General features: G+C 35.8%; 4 non-coding genes and 2 pseudogenes across 4 annotated transcripts; all 6 read right to left on the bottom strand.

The window, feature by feature from the left end:
• Positions 1-86: 86 nt before the first annotated feature.
• On the bottom strand, positions 87-217 carry LOC131356985 (small nucleolar RNA U3; annotated as a pseudogene).
• A 1,391-nt stretch (positions 218-1,608) lies between these two features.
• Positions 1,609-1,821, bottom strand: LOC131357027 (small nucleolar RNA U3). The gene has a single exon (XR_009205218.1). It is a non-coding gene; the product is annotated as a small nucleolar RNA U3 (small nucleolar RNA).
• Positions 1,822-3,364: 1,543 nt separating this feature from the next.
• On the bottom strand, positions 3,365-3,575 carry LOC131356900 (small nucleolar RNA U3). Its single transcript, XR_009205145.1, has one exon. It is a non-coding gene; the product is annotated as a small nucleolar RNA U3 (small nucleolar RNA).
• Positions 3,576-6,221: 2,646 nt separating this feature from the next.
• On the bottom strand, positions 6,222-6,434 carry LOC131357026 (small nucleolar RNA U3). Its single transcript, XR_009205217.1, has one exon. It is a non-coding gene; the product is annotated as a small nucleolar RNA U3 (small nucleolar RNA).
• A 1,116-nt stretch (positions 6,435-7,550) lies between these two features.
• LOC131356941 (small nucleolar RNA U3) lies at positions 7,551-7,748 on the bottom strand (annotated as a pseudogene).
• Positions 7,749-10,427: 2,679 nt separating this feature from the next.
• Positions 10,428-10,641, bottom strand: LOC131357023 (small nucleolar RNA U3). Its single transcript, XR_009205214.1, has one exon. It is a non-coding gene; the product is annotated as a small nucleolar RNA U3 (small nucleolar RNA).

Here is a 10,641-nt window from a genome sequence, read left to right as displayed (position 1 = left end):
TAAAACAAAATACATCTTCCAGTGATAGGCTTTGGAAAAATAAAAAGTTTTTAAAAACAAACAAACAACAAATCAATCATACCCCTCTATGATTATGTTCTTATCCTCTTTTATTTAAAAAGAAATAAAGAACGTTCATCAATGCTCAAACCCATGAAACTATTATGAAGCCAAAACCCGATTCAAGCCCCGAAGAGCACATCAGACCTCATCATCATTACATAACACGATCACATCTCACTTCCAACTCAGTAACAAAAAAATCATTCCTGAAAGTATAATCTTTCTTATTCAATTATTATAGGAAACGCTCCAGAAAGTTATATTTAATAAACACTACACAAAAACCCATTCTAGATTCAACACAATCCTGTCAATTTATTTACTTAGATAAAGGTGGCTTAGTGGTTAGCACATTCGCTGCACACCTCCAGCATCCTGGGTTCGAGTCTGTGGAGTTTGCATGTTGGTGCTTGGTGGGTTTCCTCTGGATTTCCTCCCACAGTCTAAAGACATGTTTTTAGGCTGATTAGAGTCTCTAAATTGCCTGTAGTTTGTGATTGTGTAAGTGAATGAGTGTGTGTGTGCGCGGCGATGGGTTGCTACTCTGTCCAGGGTGTATCCTGGGATACCCATCCCTGAGGATGCCTGAGATAGGGACAGGCTCCCCATGACCTCATGATAGACTGGATAAGTGGTACATGAAATGAAATGAAAGTATTAGGAAAAGTTAAACTTTTATTCTTACTGCTTCACTCACTATGTTTCAATCAGCTGATCACTCTGATCATTTACTCTTTCTGTCATGTTTTACAAAACACAGAGAGTGTTCATCAATGGTTTAATATTTTTTCATTAATATTTTTCTAGCACAAATACAAGTCAGTAAATAAAATTCGAGTCTCGCTCCCGCTCACTGTGTGTGTGGAGTTTGCATGTCCTCCCCGTGCTTGGTGGGTTTCCCCCGAGTGCTCTGGTGTCCTCCCACAGTCCAAAGACATGCTTCTAGGCTGATTGGCGTCTCTAAAACAACTACTTTTATCACAAATCTCAAATCCTTTTTTTTTTTGCTGATAATGTTATGCCTTGGGCAATGTTCTGCTGGGAAACCTTCGGTCCTGCCATCCATGTGGATGTTACTTTGACACATACCATCTACCTAAGCAATGTTGCAGACCATGTACACCCTTTTATGGAACTGGTATTCCCTGATGGCTGTGGCCTCTTTCAGTAGGATAATGCACCATGCCACAATGCAAAACTGGTTCAGGAATGATTTGATGAATACAATAAGTTTGATGTGTTGATTTGGCCTCCAAATCCCCCAGCTCTCAATCCAATTATCTGGTGCCAGATACCATAACATATTGGAAGCCGAACACATCAAAACCATGTTCAGCTTCCCATAACAGCACACCTTCAAGAATCTAGTGGAGTCCAGATGGATCAAGGCTGTCAAAGCAGAGTTACAAGGTTATCATTGAATATATAACTTTCATCACAAATCAATACATGACTGAATATTTTGATGCATTTAACATACTATGTTTCAGTAAAATTTAAAACAGCCATCAAAACAAGTCTTCTTTTAAGAACCAGTAATTAAAAATCACTCTGATCATGTACTCTTCCTCTTTTATTTCAGGTGAAATAAAGAACATTCATCAATGGTTCAAGATGAAATATAAAATATTAACTTGAACCCGATTCACGCTCAGAAGAACACATCAGACCTCGTCATCGTGATTAGAGAGACGTAACACTTTCACATCACATTTCCTAGTCAGTCACTATAGAAATGATCCCTGAAAGTATAGTCTTGATGGGAGATCACTTTAGACAGTGGAGCACTTCAACTAACACACACATCTTGAAGATAGTAGATTTGAACACATAACACACAGAAATGAACATCTATCAACACAATGTCTATTAAAACAAAGAAAAGACGAAAAGACGAGAGTTAATTTGGAACAAAGGCAGAAAAAGTGCTTTTTAAACGAATGAATGAACATTCCCATCATGCTTTGCGCCCACAAGGCTGAGTTAGTTCCGTGCTTGAAGGATCCTGCAGTTCCTCGATCAGACGCTAGGTGGAAGTACAGACGCAGGTGAAGGACCGTCCATTGAAGATGTAACAACAACAAAATCTTAGAAAATCCCAACAAATGATCAAAATGTGAGCAATTACTGAGCACTTTTTAGGAACACCGCTACACCTACTCATTCATGTAATCATCAAATCAGCCAATTGTGTTGGAAGCAGTGTGTCGGAACTCAGAGTCCCCCTCTGAGTGGACACATCAGGGTGGTTCTGAAGTCCTTTTCAACTACCGATATTTTAAAAAGTCATCAAATATGCAGAAAAAATAAAGAAATGAAGAACACCTCCAGGCTTGGATGAGAAGAAGCAACCGGTTTTATTGAAAAAATAACGACACCGAAATTGGCACTCAAATACACAGATTTTGTGCACAAATCCCCCAGTATAGATACATTCTGGCCCAGTTACCCACCCTTACTGGTTTCATCTATTTTGGGATTGTTTTGACATTAAATAAATTTCCCCCCTATCCATAAAACAACCCCTCTTTCTTTAACCGTCATCTATAGCTGAAAATCATGTGACATGGTATCTGCAGGCCTGTACAAGACCTATGTGTTACAGTTTTAATTTAACAAGTGTTAGTAGTTGCTATACTTAGGACTTAGGACTTACTAATTATACCTTCAGAAACTCATTTAAAACCTAAAACATTTATTTATATTACACTTATAATCTATGTTATAATGTTCCATATACTTGTGTACTTGTTTTTGTGAGGCTCATTGTGATTGCCTGGCAATTACTTAGAATACTAAGAATTTTCACCATTCTTTAAGGAAAGGATGCTATCATTATTTACTTATTTACTTTAATCAGGTATCTCAACAGAGAACTGAACTGAGTTGGACACGGACACACACACACACACACACACACACACACCAGAGAGCTGGTCTCAACATAGAACTGAACTGAGCTGTACATACACACATACACGCACAATAGTTGTCTTGTTTATATGCACACGTCACTTTTACATTGATCTTGTTTACATGTACACATCACTTTAAATATTTATAACTGTTCACTTTTGATTATTTAAATACACAGGTCACTTTAATTAAATGTATCAGTCAGTAAATTATTTCTGTTACTTCTGCTGCTATATTCTCTAATCCTAAACCTTTTTCTATCCATCTTTGCACTCAGAAAAGTACATCAAAATTCATTACCCATTAAATTAATTAACAGACAAGCTAAGCTTAAACAACCAAAAGCAAAAACCTTTAAGTTCATTTCTTTTACTGAAACCAGTTAATCACTCTGATCATGTACACTTCCTTTCACATCCCCTAAGAAACAGAGAACATTCATTAACAGTTTAAGAGCATGAAAAACTCACAAGCTGAAACCTGGTTCATGTTAAGAAGAGTACGTCATAACTCATCATCATAATTAGGAAGATGGAGCACTTTCAAAACATTTCCTAGTCAGTCACTATAGAAATGATCCCTGAAAGTATAGTCTTAGAGAAAGAGCACTTTAGACAGTGGAGCACTTCAACTAACACACAGATCCTGAAGATGGTGGATGTTAGATAGTAACCATAACGCACATGAAAATACACAGCCATTCACACAGAGTATCCAGGAAACAAAATTGACTTAAAATCATTTTTAGTAAATGTTTTCTTTATAAAACGAACAAACATTCCATCAGGCTTTCCGAACAAAGAAATCACTCTCTGTAACTTTCTCAGCAGTGGGGAGTGATATACAGAAAAAAATACATTTCCTGTGAAGAACTAATATCTTAACCGTACTCTTTTTCTCTTGTAGGAAGCAGAGAAAATTCACCAATAATTAAAGCTGATTTCTGCTCAGTGATAAGGGAGATGTATGACTTTCAAACTACATTTCTTTGCACCTCCTTTTCAGATCCTGAAGATGGTGGATTGTTGTTTCTCTCTACATTGAGTGTCATAAAGGGCAAAAATGACTCAAAAAAAAAAAAAAAAAACCATACACACGTTCTCATCATGCTGTGTGATCTGGAGAAAAGAAACAAGTCACTGTAACTTTCTCAAAGGTTGGAAATGAATCTCAGTATAATGTGCATCATGCTTAGTGATTTCTATTCTACAAAATACACACTCACATTTTTGCTCCAGTTGCTGCAGTGAATATGGTGCAAAACACATCTGTATCAACAAATGTGAATTCAGAGGCAGATTCTGCACATGCAAGAATTTTTTCATATATATATATATATATATATATATATATATTTTTTTTTTTTTTCTTACTTGTGCATTACACAGTGACTACCAGCTTATATTAAACTATAAGAGTTAGAGAGTTAGCTTTTGATTTTGACTCCAAATTGTATTCCAATGTATAAAAATTATTAAAAAAATATATAATTATATTATTATTATTATTATTATTATTATTATTATTATTATTATTACTATTATATGTAAAGAATTGCACTGAAAAGGGGCACATTTTTCTGTTTTCATTATTGGAGGCACCAGTTTGACCTATTCAGCAACGTCAGTGTAACATCTGCAGTGTTATAACTCAGAATGTGTTCGTAGTTATAGAATTTCAACTCCCAGATTTAGATATGGTCAGTACAATAAAATACAATACGATTAAATTATCAACCAATCCTGAATGAGATAATCTATGCTCCAGTTTAATGGAAAATGTATGAATTATTCAGCACATTTTTTAACTTCAACTTCAGTTTAGCCGCTTTTGTAATTTACATGTATGTGGCACAAATCAGCTTCATCGGATTTTGAATGTCTTATTAACATTTAGACCATCATCTGCACACACGTACTGCACAGTGTGTTTCAGGTTTATCCTGATTCATGCTGAAATGAATCCACTCTCTTATCTTCTCTACACTTATCCAGCTCCACTTTACAGCACCATGTCACCTATCAGGAGTAGCTGCCTCCATTGGTACAAAATCCAGACCCAAATGCAATGAAAAACTTGGGATTTATAAATAAAATAGCAAAACTACAGACACATGGAAACACTAGGGTAAACTAGCTGACTAAGTACAAAATAACAAACAAAAAAATGGAAAACAAACAACAGAAACCAGAAGGCAATATCAGATAAGAGACAAGGGGTCAGCAAAAGACAAGGACAACAGGAATAAATAGGGAAATGAAACATAAGGAACAGGTGTGCAGAAAAGGAGAAGGGGAAAGGGAGGAAGGATAGACTGGGGTAAGCACATGTGCAAAAACAATGTGAACGGAAGCACATGGGAACATAACATAAAGAAACTGTCCAGCAGTTCATGACACAACCAGGTTCAATCTGCAGACCTGCTGCTCACCGGATGTTTCGTACCATTCTGTGTATGCTCTAGAGACTGTTGGGTGTGAAAAATCTCTCACATATCACAGTCACTGAAAGTCCAGAATTCATGGATTCAGAATTGTGTTGCCATAAAATCAGATAATGAGTCTTGATCAGAGCAGTATAACTTCAGTTTGAATTATACACTGGTGACCAAATTATAGACTGAAGGTAAACTATGAATTAAAAGGTTAAGGTTCCCATACCATTAGCATCTTGTATTTTTATATTTGCTAAATATAAATTAAGAAACTACTGTTTCTGTAAATTAAAATGAAGCAAAAAAGACTCTGAAAAATCAGATTTTGCACCTGAGATAACCTAGAGGTACTTAGAGTCTTTCTGAATCTCTTTGAGCATCCCAGGTGAGAAAATAGGAACGACTGCTTCAGCACTTGCAGGCAGCCTCATCTACCCAAACTAATACCTGAGGTTTAAGGTATGTATCATTCTAATCTCACCGAAAACAAATACTGATGTTTATAGATTAAATATGCACTCTTGTCAGCTATGTTGATATTTCTTAGTTAGGTTACCTCTTCTTACTTCTAAGTTAGTTAGTGTTTTTACTACTAGAGAAATCAACAATGTAACATTGCCTAGTAAAGTGGGATAATAAGCTAACTTAACAGTAGTAATGTGCTACCTATCAGTAACTTACCACACAGATGTTCAATTATTAAAAGTAAATTAAACAATTTTTGCATATAAAATACTTTTTCTTCAGGATTATGCTTTACATTTCATTATGTAACTTTTCATTTATCTCCAATTTAAACCAAAACAAAATCACTCTGATCATGTGCTCTTCCTCTTTTATTTCAGATGGAATAAAGAACGTTCATCAATGGTTCAAGATGAAATAAAAAATATTAACTTGAACCCGATTCACGCTCAGAAGAACACATCAGACCTCGTCATCGTGATTAGAGAGACGTGACACTTTCACATCACATTTCCTAGTCAGTCACTATAGAAATGATCCCTGAAAGTATAGTCTTGATGGGAGATCACTTTAGACAGTGGAGCACTTCAACTAACACACACATCTTGAAGATAGTAGATTTGAACACATAACACACAGAAATGAACATCTATCAACACAATGTCTATTAAAACAAAGAAAAAACGAAAAGACGAGAGTTAATTTGGAACAAAGGCAGAAAAAGTGCTTTTTAAACGAATGAATGAACATTCCCATCATGCTTTGCGCCCACAAGGCTGAGTTAGTTCCGTGCTTGAAGGATCCTGCAGTTCCTCGATCAGACGCTAGGTGGAAGTACAGACGCAGGTGAAGGACCGTCCATTGAAGATGTAACAACAACAAAATCTTAGAAAATCCCAACAAATGATCAAAATGTGAGCAATTACTGAGCACTTTTTAGGAACACCGCTACACCTACTGGGATTTTCACATACAAAGCAGTCTTAGTATTCTGCCATAAAGAAAAATAAACATCTAGTGATTTTAAGTATAACAGGAAATGTTAACAGAAAACAGCTGGATGTAGAATTAGATACCCAATGAACAATCCAAATGTGAGTGTGAAGGAAAAAACTTCCTGAAACAACATGAAAAGGGAACCGGGAAGGCTGGCTCAGTCTCGGTGTGCTCTCTGGACAGGTTTTAGGTGTTGGTGGAAAAGAGGACGCTTATTCAGAACTAGAAACAATATCCCTCCAGGATCTACTGTTTTAACGGTGAAGCTCCTTTAGTAGAAGATTCATTCAACTTTGAAACTTTCAAAGTAAATTTCCTCATAAAAAAGGATAATTAATGCTACAAGAACAACAAAAAAAACCCTGCAAAAATAGCAAAATGTTAGACTACATACAACCATTTACTTTGAACAGAAACAAACTAAAACTAAACCACAGACATTGAAAACTAAAGATTTTAGATTTGCAAATATAACAGGTAAATTCTATTCACAGTTAGCTCCTTAAGAAAAAAAAAATACTAGATGAAGCAAAACTATAATGTCAAACAGATAAAGTATAAAAAAAAAGCAGTGACGTAGGATAAACAAGATGAGGACAATTACAGAATGTTATTTACGTTACTTTTTTTTAATCATAAACAAAACAAACTTCTTTCTATTGATTGAAATATATTAACCACTCAGACCACGTACTCTTCTTCTTCTCAGATTTCATAAAGAAACAAAGAACATTCATCAACAGTTTAAACCCGAGAAACACTCATTAGCTTAAACTAGATTCACGCTCAGAAGAATACATCACAGCTCTTCATCGTGATTAGAGAGAAGTTTCAAAGTTGAATGAATCTTCTACTAAAGGAGCTTCACCGTTAAAACAGTAGATCCTGGAGGGATATTGTTTCTAGTTCTGAATAAGTGTCCTCTTTTCCACCAACACCTAAAACCTGTCCAGAGAGCAGACCGAGACCGGGCCAGCCTTCCCGGTTCCCTTTTCATGTTGTTTCAGGAAGTTTTTTCCTTCACACTCACATTTGGATTGTTCATTGGGTATCTAATTCTACATCCAGCTGTTTTCTGTTAACATTTCCTGTTGTACTTAAAATCACTAGATGTTTATTTTTGTTTATGGCAGAATACTAAGACTGCTTAGGTTCTTTTCACATAGAACACTTTGAAGAGAACAACTGAAAATTCTTCATCTTTTAACAAAAGAAAAAAACAACAGAAGAACCAAGAATTTCACAAGGTAGGGAGTACTGTAACTATTAAATTGAAATACTCTTAAAGTACAACTCCAAGTTAAAGCATTTGAACCATGAAATCTCTTTGTCTGTTTTGTGTTTTTGCATGTGCCGTAATCTAAGCAGAATACTTAATAATTGCACATCACCACATAAACTCCTACTGTATTATTTCCCATATTATATAACAGAGCAGAAAAACCCATAAACCCTGCACCAGGTTCTCTTTCTCTCATGTTCCTTACCAAAGAATGACTCAAGCAAATGAGTGACTCATGAGCTGAAACTTGATTGATGCTGAGAAGTCAAGTCAAGAAGCTTTTATTGTCATTTCAACCACATATAGCTGACACAGTACATAGTGAAATGAAAGAACGTTTCTCCAGGACCCTGGTTCTACATAAACATACAACATGTAATTTCAAACACAGAAACAACAACACAGAGCTAGGACAGAAGTTTGTCCTAGCCACATAAAGTGCAGTGTGCAACTAGGTGCAAACAGAGCAAAAACAGGAAGTACAAAAAACAACACAAGGCAGGACATGTAGCGCTGAAAAGAACATGTGCAATGAAATGAAATAAAATAAAATGGAATGATGTACAACTTTGAGAAACTGTAAAAAAACAGGTATCTAATAACATTATGGTATTAGTGCAATGAGGTAGTGCAAGAGTACATAATAACACATCATTGTCATTTTGAGAGATATACCACAGTTACTATAGAATTCATCCCTGAAAGCATGGTCTTAACTGTTTACTCCTTCAGACAGTCAAGCACTTCAACTAACACACAGATTTTGAAGACGGACTCTGAAGCGAACAACTTGTAGTAATTTACAATGAAAGCAAACAAAAAACAAAACAAAACAATATATTGAAAGGATTGAAACATTCACAAGGCTCTGATCGCTCTGATCATGTATTCTTCCACTTGTGCTTCATAAAGAAACAATAAAACTCATCAGCTTAAATCTGAATCATACTGAGAAAGGTATATCATTTCGAGAGCGAATTCCTATAAATACCTGGGTGTTCATCTGAACAACAAACTGGACTGGACAGATAACACAGATGTAATCTATAAGGAAGGACAAAGCAGACTCTTTTTTTGCAGGGAGCACTATTGAAGACTGTTTTTGACTTTGAAGCGATCTCAGCCACCTCCGATGGAGTGGTCTACTGGTACTACAGCAGCTCTACCGCAGAAAGAAAGATCAGGTCAGTTCTGGGGATGCCCCTGGACACAATACAGGAAGTGGGAGAAAGAAGGATGGTAGCTAAGCTATCATCCTTGCAGGAGAATGATTCTCACCCCCGGTCTGACAGTTACATCTCAGAGCAGATCCTTCAGTGACAGACTAAATGTCTGAAGGAGCGATACAGAAGGTCTTTTCTCCCTATTGCTATTAGACTTTAAAATCAGAGCTGCTCTCAGTGAACCGGTCACCATAATACACACTGTTCATACTGACGGTGTGTTCTAACTGTGAAATAACCTGTCATCATAATACACACTTGCATGTGATATTCTCAAACTGTGAAATTACAATAATTATAATCCTGTGCAATAACCAAGTGCAACTGTTTGTGTGAAATTATTGTTATTCTTACTTTTTCTTCTGTAATTCCTTATCTTTCCTGCTTCGTATTTGCACACCTTTCTACTTTGTTGCTGCTGTAACGTGGAAAATTTCTCCACGGTGGGACGAATAAAGGTGTATCTTATCGTGATTAAGGAGAGGTAACACTTTCAGATAACATAAACGATCTTAACTTCACACTTCTTTAGATAGTCGAGCGCTTCGACTAACACACAGGCCTGGAAAACAGATGTTTTTTCTCGCTTCACAAGCATGACTTCAAGAAGGAAAACAAGTCACTTGCAGCATAAACAGGATTATTTCAACAAAAACAATTCAACAGCTTCTTAAAAATGAACAAATCCACTCGAAACAGATTACAACAGAAACAAACCACGGAGCTTTTTAGCTTATATTTAAAACAGAATAACTTATACTTGTAACACCTGAAGTATTTAATTTCCTGGTAATGGAAAGGTTCATCAATGTATTAAATACGTGCAAAAATTATAACTTCTCAACAAATTCGAAGATGTTCTAAAAACTAGCAGTTTCTCAATATTTCCACTAACACACTTCTTGCATTTTGAACAAACATGAAAAACAATTAAAAGAAAAATATCAACAAACACAAATAATCAGCTGAAGACTTAAAACACAAAAACATTTTCATAAACTGAATTACTAAGCCTTTCTAAGATCTATTCTTAAACTTGATCACACTAATCACTCTGATCATGTACTCTTCTTCTCATGCTTCATAAGAAACAGAGAACGTTCATCAATGACTCAAACCTATGACAAAAATCATTAGCTTAAATCCGATTCACGCTCAGAAGAATACATCACAGCTCTTCATCGTGATTAGGGAGACGTATCGCTTTCAAATCACATTTCCTAGTCAGTCACTATAGAAATGATCCCTGAAAGTATAGTCTT

Source organism: Hemibagrus wyckioides, linkage group LG07 (assembly GCF_019097595.1).
Source record: "Hemibagrus wyckioides isolate EC202008001 linkage group LG07, SWU_Hwy_1.0, whole genome shotgun sequence".
NCBI lineage: Eukaryota > Metazoa > Chordata > Actinopteri > Siluriformes > Bagridae > Hemibagrus > Hemibagrus wyckioides.
Note: the sequence above shows the minus strand (reverse complement) of the source record. Positions and strands in the feature narration are given on the sequence as shown.